The sequence below is a fragment of the Anomaloglossus baeobatrachus genome, unplaced genomic scaffold, assembly GCF_048569485.1.
Source record: "Anomaloglossus baeobatrachus isolate aAnoBae1 unplaced genomic scaffold, aAnoBae1.hap1 Scaffold_49, whole genome shotgun sequence".
Taxonomy (NCBI): Eukaryota; Metazoa; Chordata; class Amphibia; order Anura; family Aromobatidae; genus Anomaloglossus; species Anomaloglossus baeobatrachus.
This window is the reverse complement of record NW_027444249.1, coordinates 144,281-157,845: the sequence shown is the minus strand read 5'-3', so window position 1 is coordinate 157,845 and position 13,565 is coordinate 144,281. Positions and strand designations below refer to the sequence as shown.

General features: G+C 46.1%; 1 pseudogene; it reads left to right on the top strand.

The window, feature by feature from the left end:
- Window positions 1-5,552: 5,552 nt before the first annotated feature.
- Window positions 5,553-5,759, top strand: LOC142281958 (U2 spliceosomal RNA; annotated as a pseudogene).
- Window positions 5,760-13,565: the final 7,806 nt, after the last annotated feature.

Genomic DNA, 13,565 nt, shown 5'->3' with positions numbered 1-13,565 from the left:
CACCCCCATACTTTGCACTGACGAGGGGCAAGCACCCCGAAACACCGTGTCTGCAAATTGGGATTCTGATCTGGCTTATATATCCTGAGTCATATTGCAATGGATTGTTGAAAATCCACTTGTGACTTTTAGGATCGCTACTTCCAATAGGTGGCGCTGTGCTAGAGTTTGTCTCCTTTACTGGAGAGACAATTTGTACATTGACTAGTAACACTGCACACAGAAATGCACCTTAATATTCCACTGTTAACCCTTTCCTCCCAGCAGTAACACACAACTCCTCACCTTGATATCATGGTGATTTATGGTCAGAATGACTTCAATGCGATCAGTGATTTCTATTCTAGCTCTGCTCACATAGATTTTATATCCACACTCAACTATAGGCCGTTCTTCATATTTTGGGGGTTTTTAGTCAGATATACTAGTTTGTGCCTGTATAGTATTGGTGTAGATGGGAGTGTAGGGCATGGGTTACATGGCACTGTGGTGGGATACTGATGGGAGGTATTGGTGCTGTGTTTGAGGCTTCTACTGGGTATTTTCCTACAAATACTGGAACAGCTCACTGCTTAGAATGATCCTTCCCAGCTCTATAATATATTATATATACCCCACAATGCAGGCTCACACACACATTTGTCTCAAGTGTGTTGTAGGGACACAGATACAGTCTTGGTCATGTGACTAAAGGCTACTTTACACACTGCGATATCGGTCCTGATATCGCTAGTGTGGGTACCCGCCCCCATCTGTTGCGCGACACGGGCAAATTGCTGCCCATGCTGCACAACACCGAACAGAACCAGTCACACATACTTACCTGCCCGGCGACGTCGCTGTGACCGGCGAACCGCCTCCTTTCTAAGGGGGCGGTTCGTGCGGCGTCACAGCAACGTCACTGAGCGACCGCCCAATAGCAGTGGAGGGGCGGAGATGAGTGGCCGGAACATCCCGCCCACCTCCTTCCTTCCTCATAGCGGCTTTGAGGCAGGTAAGGAGAGGTTCCTCGTTTCTGCGGTGTCACACGGAGCAATGTGTGCTGCCGCAGGAGCGACGAACTACATCGTTACTGCTGCAGTAACGATAATCGAGAATGGAGACCCATGTCACCGATGAGCGATTTTGCACGTTTTTGCAACGATGCAAAATCGCTCATCGGTGTCACACGCAGCAACATCGCTAATGCGGCCGGATGTGCGTCACAAATTCCGTGACCCCAACGACTCCGCATTAGCGATGTCGCAGCGTGTAAAGCCCCCTTTAGTGGGAGTGGTGTACAGGGTCTTAGCAGTAAAGAGTATTCCATATTTCTGCCAGATACCCACAGAGATATTGAAATCTGAAAAAAGAGACTTCTGCTCATTGAAGGTAAGAACTGCTCACATAGCGTTCAACTCCACAGCAAACGTGTGCTCTAGCACTGGCATCTCAGCAGGGATATTCCCCTACTACACATGTGTGTCTGGGTCGCTGTGACAGTTTACAGGACATAACTCAGGGCACCTAGACAGAAGGCAGAGGGACTACTTTCTATTTCTGGTGTAGAGCTTAGTACAATATATATATATATACTATTACATGTGACACATGTACCTTGTATTACCATTATTCGCTGTATATGAACCCCTTTTCTCCGGGCATTATTTGTCTATAGCATTTTTCACGAACCTGAGGCAACTGAGAACCCTTCAGTGAAGGAATTCCACTAACCCTCACAATACCAACCAGGGGCCTCCCTGCAGTAACTCAGGTAGTTGTACCCATTCTCTTTCCGCATTCTATGTGTTCTTCTTCTTTCTTCTTTTTTTTCTTTTTTCTTCTTTTTATTTCTATCATGTAGTTCAGGGGTTTATAGATATATGTCCTGCATCTCATATTTCCTTTAGTGGTGCTTCTTACCCATTCTCATATCATTTACCCTAGTATTTCATGATCCTGAGGCGACTGAGAACCCTTTAATAAAGGAATCCTTTTTCACTTGAATTGTCAAGTGATACTTACCAGTGACTATCACGTAATGTTACAGGTAGTTGCATTTTCTTCCTCTTCTTTCTCTCCTTTCTTCTTTGTCACACGGTCCATTGTGTTATAGCCCACGTGTCATGATAACACTTGTACCATCTTTTCATTTAGATTCCACCTACAATTATTTACCGATTCCAGTTCTGAAATAGGCTTTCATCATCTACTCACTAGAATTCTCAAGTGCATAAGGTACTGAGACATATACATGTTCACACCATTATAAAGAACAAAGTATAAACATTGAGGTTTTTCTCACACCCATGTTCCTGTGTTCTTTGATATGATATGTGTTCATTTCCTTCACTATATAGGATTGCAAGTTTTCCATTTGTACCTTAATGGCAATGACGCTATACAATTGAACACATATCATCCTGTTATCCATATAGGTGTGTATTTACCTGCTTGACTATTTTTGGTTGTTTGATCCAGAATGTTTCTCCAGATAGGTCATGTGGAAATTTTCTTTCCTCAGTACAAATGTTTTCACTATGGCTTTGGAAAAATGTTTTGTATGTGCATCATGGTTATTTGACCCATTGTACTCTCAAGTAGCAATATATTGTACTGTTATGTTGTACTATGTACTAATTACGTGTTTATATGGTTTTGTAACCCTTTATGATCTTAGATAACTTTATCCTTGATAAAGACCTAAAAACAAGGTCGAAACGTTGGATGAATTATCCTTTTGCACAAATAAAGAATTTTCAGCATTCCAAGAGTTCTTTTCTTACGTTATTGATCACTATAGTGTGCCAGAGCTATTTCTATTGAATTGACTCTTATTTTTTCTGAGCACCTGCTATATACACAGTGAGCCAGACATATTCAAGTTTCATTCAGAAGGCAGAGGGAAGCCTTAGCAGCTGAGCCTATATCTTGGCTTGTGAGCATTAGAACAGGCCGGCGATTACAGGGTAACATGAAAAATGTCCAGCTTGCATTATGACTAGAACATGACAATATCCTTTTAAGTACTAACCTATGATGCGTTCCTAAGCAGTTGATGTTATATGTTCTACATTTCATTTTCTGCATACTTTACAAGTAGTAGAATTTGCTTTGATATAGGCAACTGGATTTTCACAATGAAAAGGCAAAGGATAACGCCCGAAAAAGACGCCATACATTATGTCAGTGCCATCACTGACAAACCTGGATTGACCATGAAATACATCAATCCCCTTAAAGGTGAGTTAAAACAAGTTTTAACTAAATTGCCTTAATATTGTCATGCATTAGAATGACTGTCTTAGGTAATGATAAATATTTTCTACAGGAAGAGGAGTGTTTGCTGAAACTGAAATCGAAAAAGGGAGTTTTGTTGCAGAATATCGAGGCGAGCTCACGTATGCACTTACGATGGTAGACAACTACTCGAGATTTATGGTTGTGGTACAAGTCAAAGATCTAATGGCCCATACTGCAGCGAAGGTCTTCCAAGCACACTTATGCAGACCTCATGGCTACTCAGAGAGAGTCCTCACAGATCAAGGCACTGCCTTTGAAGCGGAAATCTTCAAGGACTTCTGCAGCTTTTACCGATGCAGGAAGATGCGCACTACACCCTAACATGCTCAAACCAATGGTTATCAACCTGCTCAGGACTTTACCCCATATTCCAGATGTGGCCTTACAAGTGATTTATAGAGGGTTAACAATACGTTGGGATCACCGGATCTAATCTCCCTTTTTATACACCCTAAAATCTTGTTTGCTTTAGAATAAACAATAACATCATAAAGGTATAGCAGTACCGTTTCAAAGTTTCGGTGTCCCAAGCAGCATTCCATCAGCCTCTGGAAGGTTCCTGGCAAATTGCACAGCTCGAAGGGCATGCTTTTGAACTCGCAGAGACCCATCGGGGTGGCAAAGGCGGTCTTCTCCCGGTCTGCCTCAGCAACGGACACTTGCCAATAGCGACTAGTGAGATCAAGGGTAGAAAAATAATTTGCAGTTCTCAATGCAGCTAGCTATTCCTCAATACAGGGGAGTGGTGCTGTCCTTCTTCTTTAACAGGACCAACGGAGCTGCCCAAAGGCTACAACTGTCACGGATAACCCCAGCCTCCTTCATGTTGCTCAACATGTCCTTGGTACACTGGTAATGTGCAGGTAGTTTTGGCTTATATCTCTCTTTGATGGGTGGGTGTGCACTTGTGGGGATGTAGTGTTTGACCCCTTTTATTCTTCAAAAGTCTAGCGGATGTTTGCTGAAGACTTGCTCGTATTCTTGCACTAGCCTGTAGACCCCCTTCTTGTGATGTGAAGGTGTGGAGTCAGTGCCTACGTGTAATTCCTTACACCACTCCTCTGGCTGACTTGGTGAGCTGTCACTGAATGGGTGGGCTGAAGCAATGGTGGATGCTGCTGTTTGGATAGCATGTGTATCTACTGAGAACAGCTTATCAATGGTGGCAAATCGGAGCAGCTTAATCTCTTGCTCTCCGCAGTTCAACACTCTCATGGGCACTCTTCCCTTCCATATTAATGAATAAAACTATGATGTAAATAGCATATAGATACCCCACAAATGCAGATAAAAGTAGGTTATGGGAAAAGGGGGAAGAGAGAAACAGGAAAATAGTGGAATAAAGTATACCTTCCAGGTGGGAGAGGAAATGGCAGCACAGCCAGTGGAGGTGAAGCAAGGGGAGCCTGCAACTAAAGAGTTGAGAGCGTTATCACATGGTGACTGAGCCTGATTGTAACGGGAGCATAGAGGTGCCGATCCTGTCTTACCTGCGTTGGTGTAGAAGTGGGTGTCCTGTGGTGGAGTCAGCTGTGTGCAGTGGTGGCCGTGGGTTCTTTTATGTGCGACCGTAGTAATAGCTGCGCCCACTTCCTGTATGGGAGTGGAATGCAGTGAGGCTAATGGAACGCACGCCTGCGCATTTGTGTTTAACGTCGCGCATGTGCAGAACGGAGAAAAGGCTGCGCTCACTTCCTAATGAAAGGGAGTGAGACGCAGCTGGGAAGGGAAGGGAAAAGATTAGGGTTTGGGGATGATGAAAGGGCTTTCTACGGGCAAGGATGGCAAAGGGTGGCAGTGACGGAAAGTCAGGCAGCCTGTCCTGTCCTGTCCTGTCCGTCCGTCTTTTTGTATCATGAATTGGAAAGACTGCAAGGGGGAGGGGAGGTGCTTGGAGGAGGAGGAGTTATTCAGATTAATTGCAGTGGGCGGCGGCTGCAAAAAGCATCATTCTTCTTGTTTTTGCTCTGCAAAACAGCCTTTTCAAGGGTTGGCTTGGGTGACAAAATGTCTTCTGTAGGCGTGGGTTTGTCTCCCTCTCCCTAAGATGTGTCCGGTATAGGCCAGGGTGCCACTCAAGGCCGTAACCAATTCGGGTTATAGCTTCTCGGCCTTTTGGCTAAGATCAAGTGTAGTTTCGGAGGACGCTACCTTGGTCGGTACTGGAAGGTGCCTGGGATTGCACGTCTGCCGGCCTTGAGGAAGTGTGTGCGCCTTCTGGTGACACATAGCCCTCTTGTGCCTGGACGGTTCCCAGGCAACGGGAGGCGATCACCTTTGTTATTTTGAAGTCCTACTGATAAACAGAAAAAAAAAAAAATTAAATCTGTTCTTATCAGTTTAATATCTGATACGTCCCCTCTCTGGGGACCATATATTAAATGGATTTTTAGAACAAGGAGATGGAAAAAATCTTGCTCTGTCCACTCCACGCATTGACCTGGTATTGCAGTACCTCCAGGACCGGTGCACCCCTTCTTAACCCAGTTTCCAAAAGCAGAACTCAATTCACCTGATTCAAATGAGCCCCATTAGTGAATTGAAAGAAAGCAAAAACTTTATATGCACCTCAATTTGGCCAATTCACTTTTCACACTTTCACCCTTTTTTTTATCTTTCACACCTTTTACTTGCTTTATTGATGCAAAAGCTGTGCCAAATAGCAAACTCATCTCCACTCAACTTGACCAACTCTGCTATGTCCCGTGCAGTATCTTATTCTCAGTCTTATCTAGATCATTTGCAATTGAATAGAATAGATCCCTTTTGGACACATTGGATTCAGCTGCTGCAGTGACTGCAGGTGTTAGAAGATGCAGACTTGGCATCAGGTGCTGTCTATCAGATTCCACTCCAATTAAAGCTTCCATTGTTTTTCGGTGTTTTCTTTGAGCAATGATGATGTCTTTAGTGATCTGTTGGCTCCCTCTCCTGGAGGAAGAGTTTGCTTGCTCTTGGACTTTCAAAAAGAGAGGTCATGATAGACATTTAGCTTCTGAGCCCAATTGGGGACAGTCATGGGTGATGAATGTTTTGCAACCTGCTGCGAAGCCTGATACCGCAATATAAGGAACGTCAAATACTAAGAATGGGCGGCCTATGAAAGAATTAGTACTTTCATTAAGCATACTTAAACGGCTAATTGGGAATAGACAAACTGTAAAAAGCCCTCTGAGAAAGCCCCTCTCTAACCTTTGTTAGTAAGCTTTTCTGTAGTCTGCCTGTTGATGTATTTTCCGTTTGAACAGTGCACAACATGAAGTGACGGAACACTGGCTTGTCACAATGTCCCCCGCTGACATCACGATAGCGCTGCTGCCTAGAAAGCCAGCTGCGCAGCAGAAGTTGCTCTTTGGGTGGGATGGTGGGCTAATGTATCTATTCCTGCTTGGTGTGAGTTTGACATGATCTAGAGCAACGAGTTCCAGCGGCTAGCGGTTGATTATTGGCTGTAATGGGGCTTTCTGGCTGGTGCCAGCCTTTCTTCTTAGCACACAGGAACCACAATCCCTACACCATGCTTCGATGGATTCTCTCATCCCAGCCCAGTAAAACTACATATTTCACACAGTTATAAGCAGCCCATGGGCATTCACCTGGATTAAAACCCATAACAGCTCATAGACCAAACAATCAATCTACCACTGGACCAAAGACAGGAAGCTAAATCCACTGCCTGCGGTAACTAACTTAATCCTATAGTCTACTCACACAACAAACCCAAGAGAAAGGAAAAAAACATGGCTTCGATTATCCATCCAATGAAAACGCATAACCATTGTGAGCCATTGGACAATGCAATTGCACACATGGTGACATGGTGCACGGCCCAATGAATCAAGTCTGTACTTCATATTCACGGTTTAAGCCCTTGGGTTCTAATGTGTCCAGAGTACATATCCAGAAAGATTCCCTTTCTTTGTGCTAAGCACAAGTCAACAATACGTTGTAAGCAGATTCTATTACCAGTCCCACACCATTTTGTGACGCATAATCGCACAGTGGCCCAATTAAGATTCCAAGTCATCGAACATGTCCCAGCCATACGCAGAGGAGGCGATAGAATTAGGAAGCTCAAAGAAAGGGAATCTTTCTGGATATATACTCTGGGCACGTTGGAACCCAAGGGCTTAAACCATGAATATGAAGAACCGACTTGATTCATTGGGCCGTGCACATTTTTTCTAACGCCCGGTTCTTTTTCGTGTTCACACTATATATGGTTCCAGTATGTATGGAGTTCCATTCTTCCTTGTTTTTTATTTGTCATGTTTGTCTGATTACCTTGTCTAACAGTTTTTTCTCCCCTTTCTTTACCTTCCAGGTTCCCATAGTCACGTGAAATATCCCTGTTGCACTTGATTACGGCTCACTATTCACTATAGGATGTCTTATATCTAACATCACACTCTCACCCATCAGCACTCTATAGGTTTGTATAAGGTATGCGCTTACACATCCGGTCCTCCATAGGTATTTCCACTTATGTAGCACTATCCCTATGATCACTCATAACTCATACCCTTGTAGTCAATTACAGCCTCCTCTCTCCCCTCTCCCCTTCTCCCTTTCCATCTATAATTTTGCCAGTACAATATTAGTTTACATTAGGCACACACTCACATATTCCTTTCCTTAGTGACTTATTGTATTTCACATTCGCATACAATTCTCTATGCCTGCCCCATTACTACATTCATACCTACTTGACCCTATCCTGATACCCCTTGTCTCACCTTGTTGGTCCCTACACCTGTTATCATCTCCTTTCCTGTGTCTGTCTTGTCACACAACACATTTTAGCATATCCCTTGTGCTCCTTATTACCTGTCCTGCCTATTAGAATTATGTCCATTATGTCCATGCATGGCCCAATGAATCAAGTCTGTACTTCATATTCATGGTTTAAGCCTTTGGGTTCCAATGTGCCCAGAGTATATATCCAGAAAGATTCCCTTTCTTTGAGCTTCCTAATTCTATTGCCTCCTCTACGTATGGCTTGGACATGTTCGATGACTTGGAATCTTAATTGGATCACTGTGTGATTATGCGTCACAAAATGGTGTGGGACTGGTAATAGAATCTGCTTACAATGTATTGTTGACTTGTGTTTAGCTCAAAGAAAGAGAATCTTTCTGGATATGTACTCTGGGCACATTAGAACCCAAGGGCTTAAACCGTGAATATGAAGTAAAGACTTGATTCATTGGGCCGTGCACCATGTCACCATGTGTCCAATTGCATTGTCCAATGGCTCACAATGGTTATGCGTTTTCATTGGATGGATAATCGAAGCCATGTTATTTTCCTTTCTGTTGGGTTTGTTGTGTGAGTAGCCTATAGGATTAAGTTGGTTACCGCAGGCAGTGGATTTAACTTCCTGTCTTTGGTCCAGTGGTAGATGGATTGTCTGGTCTATGAGCTGTTATTGGTTTGAATGCAGGTGAATGCCCATGGGCTGCTTATGACTGTGTAAAATATGTAGTTTTACTGGGCTGGGATGAGAGAATCCATTGAAGCATGGTGTAGGGATTGTGGTTCCTGTGTGCTAAGAAGAGAGGCTGGCACCAGCCAGAAAGCCCCATTGCAGCCAATAATCACTTAATAACTTTTTCAACTTGTCATCATATGGGAGGCCTTCCATTCCTTGTAGTAGTCTAGTTGCCCACCTTTGAACTGACTCTAACTTCTGAATGTCCTTTTTAAAATGTGGAGCCCAAAACTGGTTCCCATATTCCAGATGTAGCCTTACAAGTGATTTATAGAGGTTGATCATCTTTACTTATCATTTAAAACTTTCAAACTGGTACACTCAACACATAAAGCCCCCCCCTTTTAAAGAGTAGTTTCCCTGTACCTAAGTGGGGGTCTACCTAGGTTGGAGCGAGTGGACCTTCGGGGTCCGGTGTCAGTGGTGACAGGCAGTGGGGCAGAGGGAACAGTCAGTTCCTCCTCCCTGCTATCATGTGGGGCAGGCGGAGGCGTAGGGGAGCTGGGTACAGGTACATCCCTGGGCACTGGCTCGCGGTTAACCGTTTCCATCATTTCTTCATCCACGGGTTGTGGGAACAGTATCACTGGAAGGATCACCGCACCGTTCTGTGTAGGCCAGTCTGCTGGAAAATCACCCATCATGGTGTGGATTACCTCTTTTTCCTTCTCCACTGGACTGGGAACTGGAGCCTCATCCGCTACTCTCAATGCTGGTGGGCACTTCTTCAGGTGGTCTCGGGAAACCGTGGCCAAAGTCCCCCCCTGGTCACGGCTGATCTGGTAGGCCTTCCCATTCTCCCATCCTGTGGGCTGGACTACATACGGGGTTTTTTCCCATTGATCATCCAGCTTGTGGGCCCTTCTTTTCCGCTTCAGCACTACATCCCCAGGTTGGAAGGAACCGGCAGGCGCCTTCTTGTTGAAGCACAGCTCCTGTTGTCCCCGACTCCGGCACAAGTTCTTTTCAACATACTCCTGGACCTGTCGGTACTGTGTCCTCCGCCGAGTGTCCCATTCAGCTGTCGACAGGAGTGCTTCTGAAGCTTCCAAGCCCATTTCCAGATCCACTGGTAGCCGGCCGGGACGAGCTCTCATCAGGTATGCTGGAGTGCATTTCGTAGAGCTGGAAGGGATGTTGTTGTACATATCGACCAGGTCAGGTAGCTTCTCCAGCCACAGGTTCCGCTCTTCCAGTGGTAACGTCTTGAGGAGGCCCAGGACCAAGTGGTTCATCTTTTCACAAATGCCATTGGTTTGGGCGTGGTAAGGCGTGGTCCGGATTTTCTTGCAGCCGTACAACTGGCAGAATTCCTGGAATACCTCTGCTTCAAAGGCCGGACCCTGGTCGGTAAGCACCCTCTCCGGGTACCAATGCGGTCAACAGAAATAAGCCTGGAAAGCCTTAGCAGCGGTGCGGCCGGTTAAGTCCTTAACTGGGACAACCACCAGGAACCTCGAGTAGTGGTCTACGATGGTCAGAGCGTAGGTGTACCCACTTCGGCTGGGGGTGAGCTTTACATGGTCAAGGGGAACCAGCTCCAGCGGTTGGTGTGTAATGATCGGGTGTAGGGGTGCCTTCTGGCTGGCCTCGTCCTTCCTTCTCAATGCGCAAGGGCCACATTCTCGGCACCAGGCCTCCACAGATTCCCGCATTCCACTCCAATAGAACCGCTCTCTTAACAACATCTCTAGCTTCTTCCACCCGAAGTGCACTGCACCATCATGGTATGCTTGCAGGACGGTGGGCACTTTAGCCTGGGGAATCACCAGCTGGCGGATCTTCTCGTGAGTCTTTGGATTAATCAGCTCGCGATACAACTTCCCCTGGTGTAGGTATAGCCGGGTCCGTTCTTGCCACAGACGTTGGGCTTCGGCAGGGGCAGCAGGGTCTATCCCAGCAGAACCCTGTTCCACTAGAGTCTTGACCAGGCGGACAGCAGGTGCCTGGTCCTGAGCTTCCTGCCAGTCCTGTCGGGGCAGCGGATCCAGGTTCACCCGTTGTTGGTAGACGTGCACCTTCTCAGTGAATGGCCGGTGAAATGCAGGCAACTCGATCTCTTCGAGGTCATCATCCTCTGGCCCCTCTTCCGACAGGTGGGGCATCCGGGAGAGTGCATTGGCATTGACGTTGGTACGGCCGGCCCGGTACTTGATGGTGAAATCGTAGTTGGCTAACCTGGTCACCCACCGCTGCTCCAACGCGCCCAGCTTGGCCGTATCTAGATGGGTCAGCAGGTTATTGTCTGTGTACGCGGTGAACTTGGCTGCTGCCAGGTAATGGCGGAAACGCTCGGTGATAGCCCACACCAGTGCCAAGAGCTCAAGCTTGAAGGAGATGTAGTTCTCAGGGTTCCTCTCAGTCGGTCGGAGTTTTCGGCTAGCATAAGCTATTACCTTTTCCCTTCTGTCTTGGACCTGGGATAGAACAGCCCCCAAGCCCACATTGCTGGCGTCGGTGTAGAGGATGAATGGGCGGCTGTAGTCAGGGTACGCTAGGATTTCCTCTCCGGTCAGGGCTGTTCTCAGCTGGCGGAAGGATTCCTCATGCTTTTCTTCCCACACCAATGGGGCTACTAGGGATCTACCACCCTTGGTCTGTCCTACGAGGAGGTCTTGCATGGGGGCAGCCATCTTTGTGTACCCCTTAATGAAGCGACGGTAATATCCCACCAGGCCCAGAAACTGCCTCACTTCCCTCACTGTGGTCGGTCTCGGCCAGTCTTGGATGGCGGTGATCTTCTCGGGGTTGGGGGCGACACCTTCCGCACCAACCACATGTCCTAGGTACTGCACTCTGGGTTTCAGCAGATGACACTTTGAGGGCTTCAACTTCATCCCATACTTGGCAAGGGACGCGAACACCTCGGCTAGGTGCTCCAGGTGGGCTTCATACGTCTGTGAGTACACAATCACATCATCCAAGTACAGCAAAACGGTCCCATAGGCAGTCTTCTCTCGGTCTTCCGGTGCCACGGCCACCTGCCAGTACCCGCTGGTGAGGTCAAGGGTGGAGAAGTAGTTAGCGGTTCTCAGCGAGGCCAGGGACTCTTTGATGCGGGGCAGAGGGTAAGCATCCTTATGCGTTATCTGGTTAATCTTCCGGTAATCCACACACATCCGCATGGTGCCATCCTTCTTCTTAACCAGCACCAACGGAGCGGCCCAGGGACTACAGCTGTCCCTAATAACCTCTGCCTCCTTCATGTTCCTCAACATGTCTTTGGCGCATTGGTAGTGCGCAGGGGGAATAGGCCTGTATCTCTCTTTAATAGGGGAGTGTGTACCGGTAGGGATGTGGTGTTGAACCCCTTTAATCTGCCCAAAATCTAGAGGGTGCTTGCTAAAAACCCGCTCATACTCCTGTACCACCCGGTATACCCCTTCCTTGTGGTGTATGGGGGTATCATCAGTGCCGACATGTAGCTCTCGATACCACTCGCCTAACTCCCCCAGGGATGAGTGGGAACCGGCAGCAGGCGGTGTGACCGGGGGAACGGCTTCATGGATCGTGTGGGCATCTAGAGTGAACAATTTGGCAAGGGTAGCGTACCGGGTGGTGCATGAATGCACACATATTGGTTTTATAATCTTATTGTATTACTTTATATTCTTATTTCACTTGTGCATATCTCCACCATAATCCTGGCTAAGAAATATAGCTTTTTTTGGGGTACACAGGTAGTAAGGTCTTCTTTCTATTTCTTTAGGGGTGATATAGCCTGGTGGAACTCTAGACCTCTAACATTATATATGCACCCTTTTTCTTTATGGTTCTTGGACACCTTATAACATTCTTCCATACATATATATCTTTCTCATAAATTATAAATAATTAGGCATTTTTATATATTTTATTTACATTTTCATAAATAACTTTTTACAAAGCATGGGGGACATTCTCACATACATATAATTTTCATGTACGCATTCTGAAAATTTACGCATAAACCGTACACACTCCTTTTTGTAACAATTTCTATAACTCATTCGCTGAACTCTCATCCCGGATATTCATTCTTACACCGAATTTCCTGTTATAACACAACATTCATGATTTTTATTCAATTTATTTTTATTTTTTAGGTTTATTAGTAGTGATGAGCGAGTACTAAAAAGCTCGGGTGCTCGAAGCTCGGGCCGAGCCTCCCAAGATACTCGTGTACTCGGCCCGAGCACCGAGCCCAATGTTATCCTATGGGAGACCCGAGTATTTTTGTGAAATGACCACCGGCAGCATGTAGAAACCCTAAAAATGGCACAAAAGTCTCCGAAGAGTGCTCAAATGACATGGCAACAGCATGGGGAAGACCCCTTGAAGCATTTATCACTCAAAAGTCACAGCTGTGAATAATTTTGTCCACGTTTTACGCCATTTTTACGGACTCACCAGAAAACCTTCCAAAATGACACCAAAATGATTTTTCATAGCGGAAATGTTAAGGGCACATACCCAATAGTGAGATAGAGCTAATGTATGTTACTTTTTGAGATCAATACATGAAAGATTTTACGTAAAACATTGTGTGGCACTCCGATGTCCCTGAGAAGAGACGTACATAAAGGCCTCTGAGTCTAATGTGCCCATTTTGAGGAACTGAGTCTTTGTAGTATTTTCCTTTGCCAGGGCAGTCCAAAATTGTGAGGTTCACCAATGCCCCTGCATACAGACGTGCATGATGGCCTGTAAACCTGAAGTGCCCATTGTAAGGAAGTGGGTCTATTGTAGTATAGCCCTTAGGCAGGGCAGCCAAAAATTGGGAGGCTCCACGTTGTCCCTGGATAGAGACGTG